Here is a 17,283-nt window from a genome sequence, read left to right on the forward strand (position 1 = left end):
CTACAGTGATGTCACTAAGAACTTCTAGCGTGTGATTGAGCCCCGGCCGGGGTTCTCATGCCGAACCACTCCTTTGTTGATCTTCTCTGAGCACATTGCATCAAGAAGAGGTATCCACTACAGAGGATATTTACTATGCTGAGGGTTAACCTTTTGGACATTGTAATCACTATTCCGTAACAAACAGATATAACAGGTTAGTTAACCATCTCATACCGCCGAGTTGTGTATTGGTAGTTCCCTACTTTGCCATCTCCACCACAGTCAGCGCAGGTATATATTTTACTAATCTATATAAGTGTCACACTTCATTAGGACAGCACCACCGGATCACGCTCGATCTGAGTAAAACAGACCAAACACTGGCCTGATTTCACGGGACAAGCAAAGTCCCAGATATGGGATTTTAAGCATCTTGGTGATATTTGATGTAAGGAGTCCCTTCTTTTGTACAAAACAGCAGCGCCAAACTGTAATCATTATTACAATTCTGCCGGCAAGCAAGGACTCCTTGAGTCCTGTACCACGCACTGCTCAGTCTGTGAAAACCGTCCATCGCACAATACATTTTTCATGGACCAATTATAGTTGGATGGTGTCGGCCTTAGCAAGGTGGAATTCAGCAAATATTTCTGGTGTGGGTAAACATGAGAGAAGGTAAGTGAACAAGTACCACTTTCCTCTGATCCATTTTCCTTTTCTAATACTAATTTGAATAAAAGTTTGCTAAAATGTAACTGACCATGTAACTTCAGGCATCTCATTTAGCCTCTAAGAAATGAAGTACCTTCTACTAAAATAGCAATCAATCCAATCATAATAATTGGTATTACTGGGATTTAGCAAAGCTAAATTTGTTTCTTGATTCCTAAAGGGGATTTTCTATCATTGATTTTTATGACACGTCAATCAGATTCACCTTAGGAGTCAAATCAATCTGAATTCACTTGCTAGGCAAGCACTCACACACTAGCTTTCTCTAATGCATTCGAAAAATATCAGCTTCCAATTAAAATTGTTTAAACCAATAGAATTTTTTGTTTTGGTATTTTATGGAAATCGGCTTAAATGTGTTCTAAACAAATAAGCCCCCAATAATAAACAGATTCAATACTTCTGAAATGCACTATATATGAGAATCTTTGATGTACAGTATATGGAAAATATAGCCTTGCTGTATCTCTATCACTGTATCATAAAAATTATATTTACAGTTCCGTTTACTCATATTATAACAACATCTTCTTAAATCTATCATTTAAATATATATATATACCCGGTGTTGCTTGGGATATAAATAGCTGCTCTCAGCTGTAACAATTAGAATGGGCTAAAAAATATATTTTAAATCTCTGTTTTTATCTATCCCTACTATATATGTATCTATCTCTACATATCTATCTCTATCTATGTCTCTTTCTCTCTCAATCTTTTTCTCTCTCACTGTCTTTCTTTGGTCTCTGCCTGTCTCATTCTCCCTGTCTGTCTCTGTCTGTCTCTCTCTCTATTAATATTACCCCACATATAAGCTGTCTTCAAATTATTGCCTACAGTAACCAATCAAAGCTCATATTAATGACCTGTGGCAAAATAGAAAATGAGTTGTGATTGGTTGCTAACTGGCACAGCAGCAGACAGTGGCTCCTGTAGATGGTGGTTAAAGTGCATTTTGGAAAGTGTGTGGTGAAACTTTTAGTTCAAAATCGAGTCTATGACATTCAAAATTTGGTTCCTTTAGTGAACACACATACAACACACATACATTCAGCTTTATATATATATATATATATATATATATATATATATACACACACACACTGGGGTGACCTCAAAACATATAACTCTTCTCTGTTATGCATCATACTGTGTTCCTAAGTTACCTGTACTATTTATATGTTAGATATGTTGTCTGTCACACATTCTAGCATTATTAATATTAATATTCATCTTCAGATATTTCTCCCACATGCATATTTTCACACCATTCATTATAGGATTTCCAGATTGTACCTCTTACGCTTAATAATGTGTTTCTATGGTTACATGACGTGTGTTCTATTACGAGTCTGAGGCACAACACTGCCGAGGGCCCACTAATAAAACAGAAGTAAATAAATGATAATGGTTTCAGCTTTCAAGAAGATTCAAAAGGTTGAAAATGTTCTATCTAGGTAGATGGCAAGAAAGACACAAAAGTAGACGGTTTATTGGACGGTTGCAGAGTTACAGATGGAACATGCAGGCAGCTGTAATAAAAATAACAACCATATATATCATAAAAGAGGTAATAAATAATGTAAGGGAAACCCTTTGTGGTTACTGGATATTAAGTAAGATGTCAACTTACAATTCAGTTCACATCGTAGGATCACGAATCATATATGTATGGTTTTACGTCTTATAAAAGACTGCACAATCGTTTTTTTGCAATGGAGTTTATGAAAAGCATATTACAGTGGTATAACGTGTCACACTATGGCATTATCCATCTATACAGTAAGCACCAAATTTTTTCTTTTATAAACTAGGTACACTAAGATTGTGTATTACATTTCCATCCCTTAATTCCATTAGGGGGGTAAAAAAATCAATGATTGATTTTCTGATTGTCTAAATCAATCACCAATTATCATGGTCTATTTACACTAATTCTGTTAATCTGATGAAAAATGTGAATTTAGGAAGAAGGATTGCCGCTGACAAAAAGTATATTACCTGGCCGGTGCTGGGACAAATGGGGGTTAGATTTATCTTTATTTTTCTTTCAATTGTTGGTGCAAACAAGTGGCACATTTTGGAGCTGTTTACTTTTTGCACATTTTTCCTGTTACCTTAACATTTGCACTAGAAATAGGGAGTCCAGCTAAAGTCTGTTGTATTGAATATCTGCAGCTTTTGAAAAAGTTGCAAAAAACTGTGAAAAAGTTGACCTGGTCCCAAATGCCGAACTTGGCAGGAAGAAGCCAGGCAACCAACTTTGCAACTTTTTTGTGCCCAAGAATTTTGACTTTTTTATTTTAAAATTTGCATCATGCACACACGGTAGAAATATTAGACCAAGGGCTCTTTCACATTGGCGTTGTTGATTATGAAGGATGACTCACTGAGCCATTGTTTTCAATGGGTGTTTTCACATTGGCTTATTTTTTCCCTGATCCGTTCCCTGAAAAATTATGAACCATGTCCATTGATTTTCCCTGATGCGGATTAGGGAAGGCAATAGGAGTCTATGGCTCCACAAAAAAAACTGATAAATTGTCAGATTATTTTTCACTGATGAGGCTGAGAAACCAGGTGTTGTGTTTTCAAAGCAATGTAAAATCTTCAGGTTTTTTTTTTTTTTTTTTGCGGACGCTGACACAAAATGGAAGCAAAACGGAAACACAATAGAGACAAAATGCAATGGATGTACAACAGAAGTGGGGCACACACACCAATGTGAAACCACCCTAACAGGCACAGGTGTAATCTAACACAGGAAAAAGCCACCTTAGACAAATTAGACTAAGAAACAAGACACAAAGGGAACTATACTGATAGGAAAACTGGAAAGGGAATTAATCTCTCCATGTTGTTCCTTGTACAGTAATTTTATTATTATGCAAATACATGTTTAGACGGCACCACACCTATTAGATAACAAAGCAGGTGCTATGGTTTTACAATGTGTCGACCGGTATATAAAAAAGCACTAGATTTTATAATAAATACCATGCACTTATTAATTCTGTCTGTTCAACATTTTAAACAGACAACATTCAGTAGTGCATGGTACTTAATATAAATTCTAATTTTGTTATTATGTTTGTTTTGTTGTGTAGCATAAAATGCAAATATCAAAGGGTTTTTTCTGGGATGGGATATTTTTATGGACTCTAGGTGGTGTCAAGATCACAAAAACTTATCCTACCTTTCTTACACCAAATTTCAGAGGTGACATCACATTACACCCACTACACCCTAATGCCTGCAGGCTATAGCCACTAATCTATGTCAACACAATGTCACCAGTGACCCACTGTACACCAACAGAGGTCAGCAGTAATGGAAAGTGCTGTACCGGACCAGAGGGAAGGACTAAAATATTTTACACCACTTAGGGCCCAAACCTAGACTTTCCCTTTTTGGATATTTATTTTTTACAAAACATGGAATGCTGTCATATTAAGCATCCCTAAGAACCCATAGGTTCAGTACTTGCACAATCTTGGCCCCCCAATGACATTGGGAAAGATAGTGATGATCCATGACAAGATTAAAGTGACAAAACTGTCAATGATATTAAAAGGGTGATAGGGTGCTGGTACTGGTTGTTCACCACAAGTGGAGGCTTAGCCCCTGAGCCTTCTCCATATTCTCCTTGACACCCATTTTTGTACCACTATGGCGGTTTGTGGCAGGGGGGGTTAATGGCGCCCTGGTTAAGATAACTAGGAAACTCTGTAGCCAATATATTAAAATTATCGAGTGAACTCTACAGCCTGATTCAGATTTCTTGTGAAATATTCACCTGCAATATTTTTATCATCAGGCACTGAGGCAAAAATTAATTGACAAATATACATGCTGTAGGATTCATCTGGAACAACAAGCAAAGCTACATTGTGTTCCTAATATACTCTTATTCCTGTCACCTGAGATAACTGCCGGCTGAATGAGCTGCAAAATTCATTTAGCTAACTTGTTCTGTAGAAATAAAGGTTATGTCTCGGTTCTCCACTAGAACATGAAATCTGCTTAGCAACACGTGCAAATCTTCAGCTGCTTCCTAAATGATCACTGACTTTATAGGAGGTCAGTTCTGGATGGAGTTATAGGGTTACTCTAGATTAGATTTTAGGCAGTTATGGCATGTTATTGAATTCTATTGTTTTATTTTTATAAAAATAATACAGAAGAAATAACTTTGTATTATAACTTTTTTCTTCATCATGCACCTGCTCTTGATGTTCCTCACCGTCCCACACATTGAACTGGTCATGCTTAGAGGCTAATTCTATGCCAGGTCTTATACAGCATAAAATTGTTCTACCTGGTGCAGGCTATAGTAAAGGAGCCAACCCTTCCCCTGCCAGTTCCACTCGACATCCCGGCCAAGTAAACCCTTACAAGCCCCTAATGGCTCTCATTTGATGTTCTGTGAAAACACTCAGCAGTGCACACAATAGGGATTATTCATTCTGGGTGGCAGGTGTATAGTATTTTTTATATAAATTACCCTTCATGAGACTTAGCAACTACAACTCAACATGCCACCCTTTGTAATACTGGCCAAGAGAAGGGGCACCATAACTCGAAACATTCCTATGGGCATGGTCTATAAAAATGGTAACTTGCCTATAAGTTACAATGAAGATTTCTCTGTATTCAAGACAGAGATTCTCTAAAGACAGGCTTATGATGAAAAACTTTTAATTGTTACATTTTGTTTTTAGGTTGTATTTGAACAGATATATTTCTATTATTTCATTATTTGATTTCTTATAACAACTTATAACATTTTGGAACAATTTGCATCCAGAGCTTACTGTAATACAACATGGTGAAAGTGTCTTTTCACCCTCCATAAAAATAGTAAATAGGAAGCAACAAAAAGCTTCCTGACCCCTGTTTTATCTTCAATCTGCATGATTTATGCTTACCAAATTTCCTTAGTATTTCCTAAATTCCCATATTTACTAAAAACATTAAAAATCTTATCTTGTGATATGAGCACAGAAGAGCAAATCATTTCTCTGAATATGTTAGCAGCATTCACATGGTAAGTGCATAAATCCAAAACATTTTGCTGCCCTTTACTATGCAAATGAAAAGCTAAGATCTTGCTGGACAATTTGTGAGTGCCATTATATACAAATGACATTACAAGACAAATGAGCTGCCGGTAAGAAAAGGACGGGGGGATTTTAAATGGAAAAATCCCTTGGACATAACATTGCCAACATTGATATATTAAAAAAAAACTCATTTAATTCACAATTAGGCACATTTGGCTCATCTCCTAAAATAACAGTGTAAAAATAGGTCATTGTCTAATTTTGTGTCAGAAAGATTAACCAAGACCAGGGTCATTCCCTGTAAACAATGCTATTCCAGAAGAAATAGGCAAGTTGGTAGTTTTACCACATAGAGATTTTTTATTGCATAAATAGAACATCCACAAATAAAATTCTTTTATAATTGATGAATTTGCGCCAGACACATTTTTTTTTATTCTCAAGAAGAATGTGCTTAAGAAATAGATCTTAAATGTCTGAAGTCTAATTAGGCAAATACACAAAATAGCCAAGCCATTAAACTGAAAAACAACAATAATAAAATAAAAAATTAAAAGAGTTTTAAAAAATTAAAACGGTTTAAAAAGACATATTTATATACAGGCCGTCCCCTACTTAATAAAACTCGACTTACATACGACCCCTAGTTACAAACGGACCACTGGATATTGGTAATTTATTGTACTTTAGTCCTAGGCTACAATAAACAGCTGTAACAGTTATTACAGGCGTCTGTAATGAAGCTTTATTGTTAATCCTGATTGTTATGACAACCCAACATTTTTAAAATCCAATTGTCACCGAGACCCAAAAAGTTCTGGCTGGGATTACAATGATAAAATATACAGTTCCAACTTACACACAAATTCAACTGAAGATCAAACCTACAGACCCTATCTGGTATGTAACCCGGGGACTGCCTGTATAGTAGTGCATGTATTCCCCTTAAAAAAAAAACAAACTAAAAAAACACCTGTGAGGGCTATCCAAATAAAAAACAAAGTGTACTTATCTAGCTCTGACTTCCAGTTCCTGGCTTGTGACAGTACTTCCGTTCTTCTATACCTATGCCCTAACGGAAGTGCCAGGAGATTGAAGAGAGCAGTTCAGTCTTTCTGTGGTTCCTCAGACTTCAAGGCCTTCTCCTAGGATGTCACAGGGGATATCCTGTGGTTCAATGAGGCCAAGGATTTGTCAAGAACATCCTGTGACCCCTGAAATCTCTGACTAGTTGAAGGAGCTGATGACTGGAAGTATCTGTGTGACACAGGGAAGGAGCATGGTATGTACACTTTTTTGTTTTACTACCAAAGCTGTCACTGCCTCCAGGTGAATTTCTAGGAATCCCTGGAAAACCCTGTTTTTGTACACATTTTTTTCGGAGTTTTTGTTATAAAGAAAATAAACAATACACCATAAATGACAGAATAATTACCCAGGTTCATCCAATGCATAGCAAATCATGTAGACGATACATGTCTATCAGAGGTGATAACAGTAACTATATCTACAGATGGTAATGTACCCCCCAGCAGTGGAAATATCTATCATCTCTCCCCAGATGGATCATGAATGCAGTTGATTTAATAGACCTCATGGGTTAAGGTAGAAGATATTTGAATTGACTTATGTCGCAAAGTCTTATTTCAGCCAAAAACTTTATGAATATAAAAATACATATTTCTATAAAGTCACCAAATGTTTTTGCTGGGGGCTTTTATTGATATGGGCTAAACATGTGTGGGTGGTGGAGGACACTGGTGGGAAACAGACCTAGTGGATTTCCTTAACAGTAGGATCTCATATATTCTTGCATTTATAATGTTTTCAGAAAAACCTTTTTAGTAACTCATCCAATTCTGGTGTGGTATGGCAATGATGGAATTTGCAGAGCAGCTTAGCCAGCATTCAATAGACAGGTATCATATGTATGATCTACTTTGGCAAAAGAATAAGATGTCTTAGTCATCATTGCAACACTTTCTGTAGAGTTGATCATATAAAAGATAAAGTATTATAAAGGATTGTAAAAGAATAAATGTGCATGCTGCCAAGACTACATCAGAAAATACATCTTCATGACACAGATCTTAAAGAAAGTTTTACTAAGAATCTTCCGCAATAACACATGGATAATGTTTAGTTAAACCTAAAATTAGATGATGCTCTAAGGGCTTTTAGAAATACAGATGCTTACCCAGGATATTTTATATATTTGAAAAAAAAATGAATAGCGAGAACATTAAGAAGAATACAAATTTTTAACGGAGAATTTTATTGCACCTTTAATGGTCCTAACAAGCATGTCTTGCTCAGGGATAACATAAGCAGAAAACAAACAGATGTAATTCAGTTATTAATGTACTAATTTCACATTTCATACCTCAGCTGTACGTTCTACCACAGCTGCCAAAATTTGTCGTCTTTTACTGCTCTTGCCTGAATGTTTCCAACAAGCAGCTGTTCACTGAAGTAAATAATAATTGATGTCTGCTTCTCCAAGATGAGTTCATTTGGCCACGTTCACATAGGACAATTCTGTGGGGTTTTTTATCAAATATGACTGCAGTGCCCAGATGAGTAAATGAGAACGTATGACCTACGTCCTGCAGGTCTTTTCCTGCTACATGTTCCTATAGAAAGACCACTCAGCAAACTAAACTTACTGTACTACTTTTACATACTCTTCTTACCTAGTCTCATCATTGTTCATTTTTTTCTCTTTGTAAAGATACTGCCAAATAGGAGCTAGGAGCTAAAAGTGCACCCTCAACCATACTTGAAACAAGTTACCAGACTAGGCAAGTAGTTTAATTGTAGTAGTCCTGATTTTACACTTTTTGGTCCTTGCATACTTGAGTCCTACCTACAACAAATAAACCAATCCACTAATGGTGAACTCACCATCTACAACCTTTAAACATACTCTGAAGGATCCAGCAGGTGGAAATTTTCAACTTGCTTTTGCCTTGCACCTGCCAGTAGATGAAGGATTAAGTCACACCAAGATATTAAAAGAGGTAAAAAATCAATAGACTAGAAACTAGTAAAATGGTCAGGGTCCGACAGCAAGCAATCAAACAAAACAAACAGACATTATAGTAACTATTGGAATGAGTCAAAGAAAGACAATCCCCGGCAAGAATATCCAAAACCATGGGAGTTTTATAGGAGGTCAATAGGATAATTGAGTGACAGATGAGTAAACCACACAACAATTTAATCCTTGCCTACCTCTCAGAAAAGCTCTGTAAACAGGGAATATGACACTGTTTCTGCCACTTACAGATCACAAAGTTTTGGGCCAATTTATGTTCAAACATGCTTTACGAGTCATTTTTGAAATGCAATGGAAATAATTTTCCACAGAAAGAATTGGACAGAGTTATCACACCAGACACATAATATGGGTAAGCTGTATGTTGTATGAAAAAGTTGGTATCTGTAGACATGTTGCTGGAGTTGCCCAATTTCTTTTGTAGCTCTCAAAAAAATTGCTCTTGATAAATCCAGTTCCCAACAAAAAAGTTTTCATGGAAAAAGCTACATAAAGCTACAAAAGAAAATTACTCCTTCACAAACAACACTTCACAATTCTAGTGCACATGCATTGAGAAAAGCCCCTTTGTATGCAGATCATGGCTTATGATAAACCATTGGACAGTTCTGATTAACTTCTGTGGGACTAAAACTGAAAATAAAATTCAGCAACATGAATCAGTCTTTTAAGGTCAATGGGTGACGCAACCAATCTAGAGCTAAAAATATACACGCTTTTAGAATGACATAATCCAGTATGAATAGGGATTTAGTCTAATAAATGTAACTAATCATTAACCATTAGACTATTAGAAAAATGTTAAACCTTCAGCCTTCAAACCAGAATATCCCTTTAAGGAAAATATTGTCACTATCAGGTGCTATCAAATTATATAATATATGCTAATTCACTCTTCTAGATGGTTTCATGCAGTCATTAGTGGTTGGTCGGAAACAGCGAATGCAGTCATTTTAAATTAGAGAATGAAGTGAGCCGTTGTGCTATGTATCATTAAGCAAAGCCCGGAAAGTTCTCCATAAGGTATGACCTTAGTGTGGCATGTTAATGGTGGCTTCAAATCAAAGTAAGTCACTTCTGCTTCTTCTGTGTCAGCAAAAGGTTCTTTTTTCCCATCAGTTCATAAAAGTAACTGAGTAATAATCTATTGAAGAAAGCCAAGCTGCAAAGGATTTGCAAATAAAATGTATTTGCTTTGTCACTTTGGCCAGGAATATAATATGTGGCAATGTTTGAAGCACTGACCCCTAGCTTGTCAAATTGGGGTAGATGTAATGATACTGCCACATTGTGCCAGCATCGATCTAGTGTCACATTACCTATTTATGCGTCTGGTGTGGGTTTATGGCTCACCTCTGAGTAAAAAAACTGTGGCAACGATGACACCATGTCCAAAATTCTGTGTATTCTGTGCAGGAGCTTTATAAATAAAGTGGTTTGTTCCTAGACCACCTCCACTAGAGGATATTATATATCAGTAGTGAGCAGGGTAGCGCCTGGGTGAGATTGTAGAATACAGCATTATGTTAAGTGGGGTGATAAGTTATTATACTCTTTCCACTAGGGGGTGTTATTAGGGTGCAGTCAAGGGTGGGGCATGTGGAATAAAAAAAAATGTATAGTATTCCGAGGCAGTCCCTGGGTTAAGTACAAGGGGTACAAGGTTCTTTAGGTTTGTTCTTAAGTTGATTTGTATGTAAGTCGTTATTGACAAATTTTATATTTGTAATTCCATACAAAATTTTTTGTGAACCTGTGACAATTGAATTTTTAAAATTTTACGCAGTCATGGGAACAAGGATTAACAATAAAGCTCTGTTACAGACACCTTACAGCTGATCATTTTAGCCTGGGACTATAGTAAAGCATCCAGAGAGCTTCACCAGAAGTCACAGTGGGCAGAGAGGTCCGTCTGTAACTAGGGGTCATCTGTAAGTCGGCTGTGTCTTTAAATCATGGAATGCTTCTAGGTTCCCTCTTACGGAAATCCTAAGGTCCGTTCCACACTTGCGAGTGTGATGCGATGAACTCGCATCACACTCGCAACGCAAGCTGCCGGGAACGCACGGCCCGAACGCTGCACCGCGGGAGTAAGCTCAGCATGTCACTTCTCCCACACTCTCAAGTGTGGAACGGGCCTAAATGTTGCGATATGCTGTTCTGAAATGGAACATTGACAGGTATGTGTATAATAATCAAAGTATAAGTTATGTACGCCCTGCACATACAATAAATTAAATTGGTCTTGTGAAATACACTTAATCTATAATACTTACATCTTGTAAATGTATACATGATGCTTTAATATAACTGACATGAAGGTAACCACAAGCTAAAACCAAATACCTGAAAAATCTAATAAATCACTACAATTTAACGGCAGTACACTGACAATACTATAGCAATAGTAATCAATACTGTCAATTACACATAGAAACCCCTATGAACTATACGTGGGTCTTAATTTTGCACAATATTTGCACCATGTGCCACATGGTGTATTGTCATCCTGCTATAACTCAACCTGATAAATTCAATAAATAAAGGCTTTTATGGAGAAAAATGCCTTTCTCGTCAAGATGTAAAGCAATAAATTGTCATTTAAACATTGCAAAATACGTACGAGCTATTACCGCTCACCAGAAGTCAGGTTTCTGAAGCCATATCTCAAGACATATGACAATATCAATATCAGCTTTCATCTTCTTCTGTCATGTTCGCAGATAACACAGGCAGACTTTGGAGAGTTGCACAGTTAGAAGCACATGATTCACACGCAGAATTATGCTAGTAGCTGGTCCGGGTTTTTCTTTCTCTAAGGTGGCTGCTGGGTCCAAGAATAAAGTATTACATACTCACTGGGTTATGTACTGAATCTCCAATCACATTGTTTACCTGGCTTCAATAGTAACATCATGTTCATGCACTTCACTGCTACGGCTAGTCACATGACTGGCCACAATAGTCATAGATCATCAACCTACATGTCACCACTGGGTACACAAAACCCTCAAATGAGTGGGAGAGGGGTCACCAGAGCCCCTACAACCGCAATGTAGCTTTAAGGACCTTGAAACCCTCTCCCACTTAGTGATTTTTACAACAGGAAAAGGGAGGGGGAAGTACCGAGAGAGCAGGGCAGAAGGGGAAATATGTTCCTGCACACTTCTATCAGTATAATATGGGTTCAAGGCTTCTAGTCCATGGCCACCAAAACTACTCACCAAATTTGATACTAGTCCTGCAAGTTTCAAAGATGTGTTTTGCCAGTCAACACACATGTATTAAAGAACCCTTCTAGGTTATTTGAAGGTCTTCCAAAGGCTTTTACACTGGAAAACTGTAAGCCGACTGAAGGGACCACTTCTTACTTTTACAAAAAACTTGTTTCTGCTACGGTATGTAGGCAGTAAATGTCGCATTTTTAAAGAAAAATACAACTGTAGGTGGTACATGTCACTCCTAATTGAATGCTGGGTTCTTGTGTAGGAGAACTACTTCTTATAACTCATGAAGCAAAAACTTAGTACTTGAAAAGGTTTCTTTGGATGCAAGTCAAGTTTTATTAATATACATATAATTCATGCATTCCGTATTGTAATGTTTCGGTCAATAAAAACCTTGAACCTTGAAAACCTTGGGAAAAGCAATGAACACCGCAACAGGATTAAAGTTATATAAATATAAGTGGTGTGAAAGACAGACACAACATCATTGCCACATTTTGTAGGAAAGGGGGGTTAAACAATACCAGCATTGTATTAAACATTGTAAAGTAAAGGACACCATAAAGTACAGGAAATCGTAGATGAATGTAGACCAAATCGAATGATTTCAGGATGATGAGGATGATGGAATCCTAACTTTTCATATATAGCAGATGTTGAGGCACAAATCAAAATGCTTGATTTTTTTATTAGCCACTGCAGAAGTCTTTAGCAGGTAAGTGTGTGTGGGAGAAGGGGGAGGGTTGTCAACTATCAAACTCAGAGCACATACAAACTCATTGAGGGGGAACCGGAGTAAGGAGGCATGATGTTTGGCTCAAAAGACAAATAGATAAAGTTTATTGTCACCTTTAGTAAAATTGCATAAATGCACATTGCAGAATATTGTAAAAGGAAGGGAAATGGAACTGGCAAGTGATATATTGTTTTACTGCAAGCGATTTTTATTCATATTTACAAAGGCCCATTTATCACATCACTGCTGTGTCCTGCTATAACCTCTAACTTAGCTATTATTTCCCAGAAAGTATTGAAATAACTTGCAACATTTAATTAAGCGCTGTCATATAATGGGGTCTACCTTGTTGTCAATACTTCTAACATCAAGCTCAGTCATCCCTTTCACTCTCTTTATGAATGTCACCCAGTGAAGTTACAATACAGGCTTCCATTATGTCGTTTTAGAGGGAACCTTTCACAAGCACAAAAAGGAAAGGGAAGAACTCAAGCTGAAAATTGTTGCTGCATAAAAGTTCCTACAATCTAGTTTATTGCACTTTTGACAGAAGTCGCTTTATAACACAGCTGGAAATCCGGACAGGTTTGGTAAAAATTTACCTGGATGAATACTTTGTCAGATTTAGAAAATCAACACAAACAACTTACTGTTATTTCAGGTTTGTAGATCTTTTACAATGCCATTTATGCAACTAATATTTAATATTCCAATTATTGTATGGATTTTATTTTTTAATGTGGCCATCTATTTTAGATACTTTAGATATTCATTTACCACTCTTAATATATTTTTGTACTTTACAGTATTTTTCTCTGAAATGTCCTACAGAAGTGTAGATTTAAACCCCACACACATTTGGCATTGCAGTAAAGGGATAAATGGTCCACTATCAACTATGGGGCTCATTTACTTACCCGGTACATTTGCGATCCCGAGGCATGTTGTCCAACATGGATTCATGTCCAGCCGGGATTCACTAAGGTCGTGCGCCCGATGTCCACCAGGTGTTGCTGCTGCGCCAAGGTCCTCCAGAGTTACCATCTTGTTCCTGGTGCTTGTAAGTGCGTGTCAAGCAACACAATTTTTTTAAAAAATACCACAGTTTTTCTGAATCTGTCAGGTTTTCTGACGGCGACACCCCCGATTTCTATCGCGTGAATGCTGGCGCCAATGCGACACAATCCGATCGCGTGGGCCAAAATCGCGGGGCAATGCAGTGCAAAACAGTAAAATTCTGAAAACCCGACGGAAATGCTCGATTCCGGACCCTTAGTAAATGTGCCCCAATGTGTTTTAAATGGTATTATATATGGCCTCCTCAAAGGGATTGTCCAATAGCTGGCCAATAGACATACTCTCTATGCCCACAACAATCACCTGTTTTGATTAGAATAGAGCCAATAGCTGAAAAACATATCTTCCATTCAATTTAGCAGCTAGGCTCCATAACTTTAGACTCAGGGAATGGGAGGTAAGGCAGTATTTATATTGCACGGCCCCTTCACAAGACTACAGGATGATAGGAGCAGAATTCTGTCAATCGAAACATTAAAGGAGTTTTCCCATAAAAAAAGATTCTCAAATTTCAATCCCCTGGTGATGTTTACCCCATAAAGATAATTTTAAACCCCTTATTGTACAATTGTACTGTTTTAGCTCCTATAACTCCCCAAGCTGGTCAGTTTAAAATTCCAGATTGGGGGTGGCTCTTTGAACAGACACATTGGGCCTTATTTACTAAGGGTCCGCGGCTGCACTCTAGTCAGATTTTCGTCGCACGCAATCAGATTTTTATTGCAGCTGCGTTGGCTTTCATGCAACAGAAATCTGGTTGAGGGGGCCATTGGACAATCCGACTGATTTGGAATGAGCTCGGAATTTAACATTCAAATTGTGTCACAAGACAATGCACTTACATGCACCAGGAAGAAAAAAGGTAAACTCCGTCGGACCTGAGCGGAGAAGCGAAACATGTTGGATATTGGGCGCACGATCATAGTGAATTCTGGCACAGTGCATTATTGTCAGACAATTTACATTCTATGAACACCTCCGAACAGGTAAGTAAATGTCCCCCATTATGTTCCCTCTGGTGCTGTCTGAGATGCTGTGTGCTGACAATGTGGTTAGATTATCAGGATACAGGTTTATATACACTTTGATTTACCTTCCATACATTGTACTAGTATCTGACGCATAGAAAGAGAGATGAGACAGATCAAAGATGAGAGATGATTAGATCCATAAGATGCATATAACACATGACATTATTAGCTCTGTTAAATCTCAGTCACAACATACACTGTCAGCAATGCTGTGCTCCTTCCCCTCCCCTGGATAAAGACCTTATCTGCCTGTATCTTGCAGATTTACTCTCCTCACGCTGCTGCCTGCCAAAAAGGAATCTCTGTGTGAGCTCATCTTGGAATGCAAGGGTAGGGGCTGGAGTGCAGGGAGGAGCTAAGTGCAGCATCAGACAGCTTGGAATTATTTATGTTAATTGCTGTATTTTCGTTAATAACAGTGAATCAGAGAATGTGTTATTTTGTTAACCATGAGTATATTTAAGAATCTTGTCTTCGTGGTAATACCTCTATAAGTATTTCAGCACAGGGCAGACTGCAGGAGGAGAAGGCTGTGGTGCAATCAACTCCAAATTAGCCAGCAAGCAAAGTGCATGTTCAAACAGGCAACTGACAAGTGAAACACAAAGACAAATATTAACCACACCTCACCACGGTGCATGTTAAAAATACTAAGAAAGGGCCCATTTTTCTTTGGACTAAAGTGCTTTAAGTACTTTAAACCCTTTCTTCTCACCTATAATACTGAAGCATCCATTCAGGTGACTGATATAGCTGTCATGAAGTGTAGAGAGGAGGGACTGTGCAGAAACTCTATATAGAGTCCAGACAGAAGTTCAGGATGAAGCTCCTCCTTTAGAGCACTTACAGGACCAACAGCCTGGATTAAAAAATAATTTGATAAAGTCCTATGGCTACTAATAAAATATACTAATTTATGACTAAACATCTCTCTAAGGCTCTTACCCTTTTCTATTACCGGTCTTCCTTGGTCAGAACTGATGACAGGTTACCTATAAATCAAATTCTCACAATAGACATTTAGCCATAACCTTTGTGAAGTGACAGACATGTGTGTGGCTTTGACCGGGAATCATTAATTCTAAGAACATGAATAGACAATTGATACTATTCCACATGCCATCCTAGTCACCGCCGGAGACCCTTCCTTTTAATCTATGCAAGTCTATGTTTGTTCTTGGTTTCTTAATGTCCTCAAACAAGAATAAGAGCAAAGGAAAAGAATCTCTTTGTGTGCATAACTCAGGGCTCTGCTACATCCTACATTGTCTTGCCAAATTTCCATCCCTGTTCTGCACTGAAATGCTATACAATTTGATAGCAGAATAGAACATCTGTTTGCATGAAAATTTCCATTCCCAAGCTGTTATTATCTTGAGTGATGAATTTGTCATTGTGAATGTACAGTAGGTGCCCCCATGAGGCTTTATCCATTGTTTTCTCACCATCAGTCAAATTGCATTATCAGTTTATTTAGATATCCAACAACAACCCAACTGTGATTGACAGAAAAAGTTGTGATTTTTAGCTTCCTCCTGGCACTATAATGCCTACTGCCACCTTGTGTGATGAGCTCTTATCCCATTGACAGTGATTTCAACATTGCTGATCATCACCTGGAGTAAAAACATCATACCCAATGTATGAACAAAAGAAACACGGCGAGTATATGACATTTACTATACAATCTGAATCAAAATCCCACTATAAGTCATGACTAGAGATGAGCGAGTATACTCGTCCGAGCTTGATGCTCGTTCGAGTATTAAGGTACTCGAAACGGCTCGTTGCTCGGACGAGTATTTCCCCTGCTCGAGATCGAGCATTTAATTAAAAAAACACAGTGAAGAACAATGAAGAATAGAATAAAAACAGTGAACACAGGATCATTTAAGTGAAAAAGACAGTGAAGAACACAGTGAAGAATAGATTACAGATGTTCGGCACATCTGCTTACTTGTCGGAAGATATGCGCGCGGAACGGCAGCAGGGAGACATCAAGCAGCAGGGAGACATCAAGCAGCAGGGAGACATCAAGCAGCAGGGAGACAGACATCGGGCAGCACGGGGGAGACAGACATCGGGCAGCACAGGGGAGACAGACATCGGGCAGCACGGGGTAGACAGACATCGGGCAGCACGGGGGACACAGACATCGGGCAGCACGGGGGACACAGACATCGGGCAGCACGGGGGAGACAGACATCGGGCAGCACGGGGGACACAGACATCGGGCAGCACGGGGGAGACAGACATCGGGCAGCACGGGGGAGACAGACATCGGGCAGCACGGGGGACACAGACATCGGGCAGCACGGGGGACACAGACATCGGGCAGCACGGGGGAGACAGACATCGGGCAGCACGGGGGAGACTT

The 17,283-nt window shown here is 38.3% G+C and overlaps 1 protein-coding gene and 1 long non-coding RNA gene across 3 annotated transcripts in view; one reads left to right on the plus strand and one right to left on the minus strand.

Annotated features, from left to right (window-relative positions):
• Window positions 1–17,283, minus strand: part of IL1RAPL1 (interleukin 1 receptor accessory protein like 1) — a 921,392-nt gene that overhangs the window by 843,655 nt on the left and 60,454 nt on the right. The window lies entirely within an intron of this gene.
• LOC140116717 (uncharacterized) lies at window positions 2,078–15,309 on the plus strand. Its single transcript, XR_011852934.1, has 3 exons — window positions 2,078–2,284; window positions 13,248–13,459; window positions 15,169–15,309. It is a non-coding gene; the product is annotated as an uncharacterized lncRNA (long non-coding RNA).

The sequence above is a fragment of the Engystomops pustulosus genome, chromosome 2, assembly GCF_040894005.1.
Source record: "Engystomops pustulosus chromosome 2, aEngPut4.maternal, whole genome shotgun sequence".
NCBI classification, from domain to species: domain Eukaryota; kingdom Metazoa; phylum Chordata; class Amphibia; order Anura; family Leptodactylidae; genus Engystomops; species Engystomops pustulosus.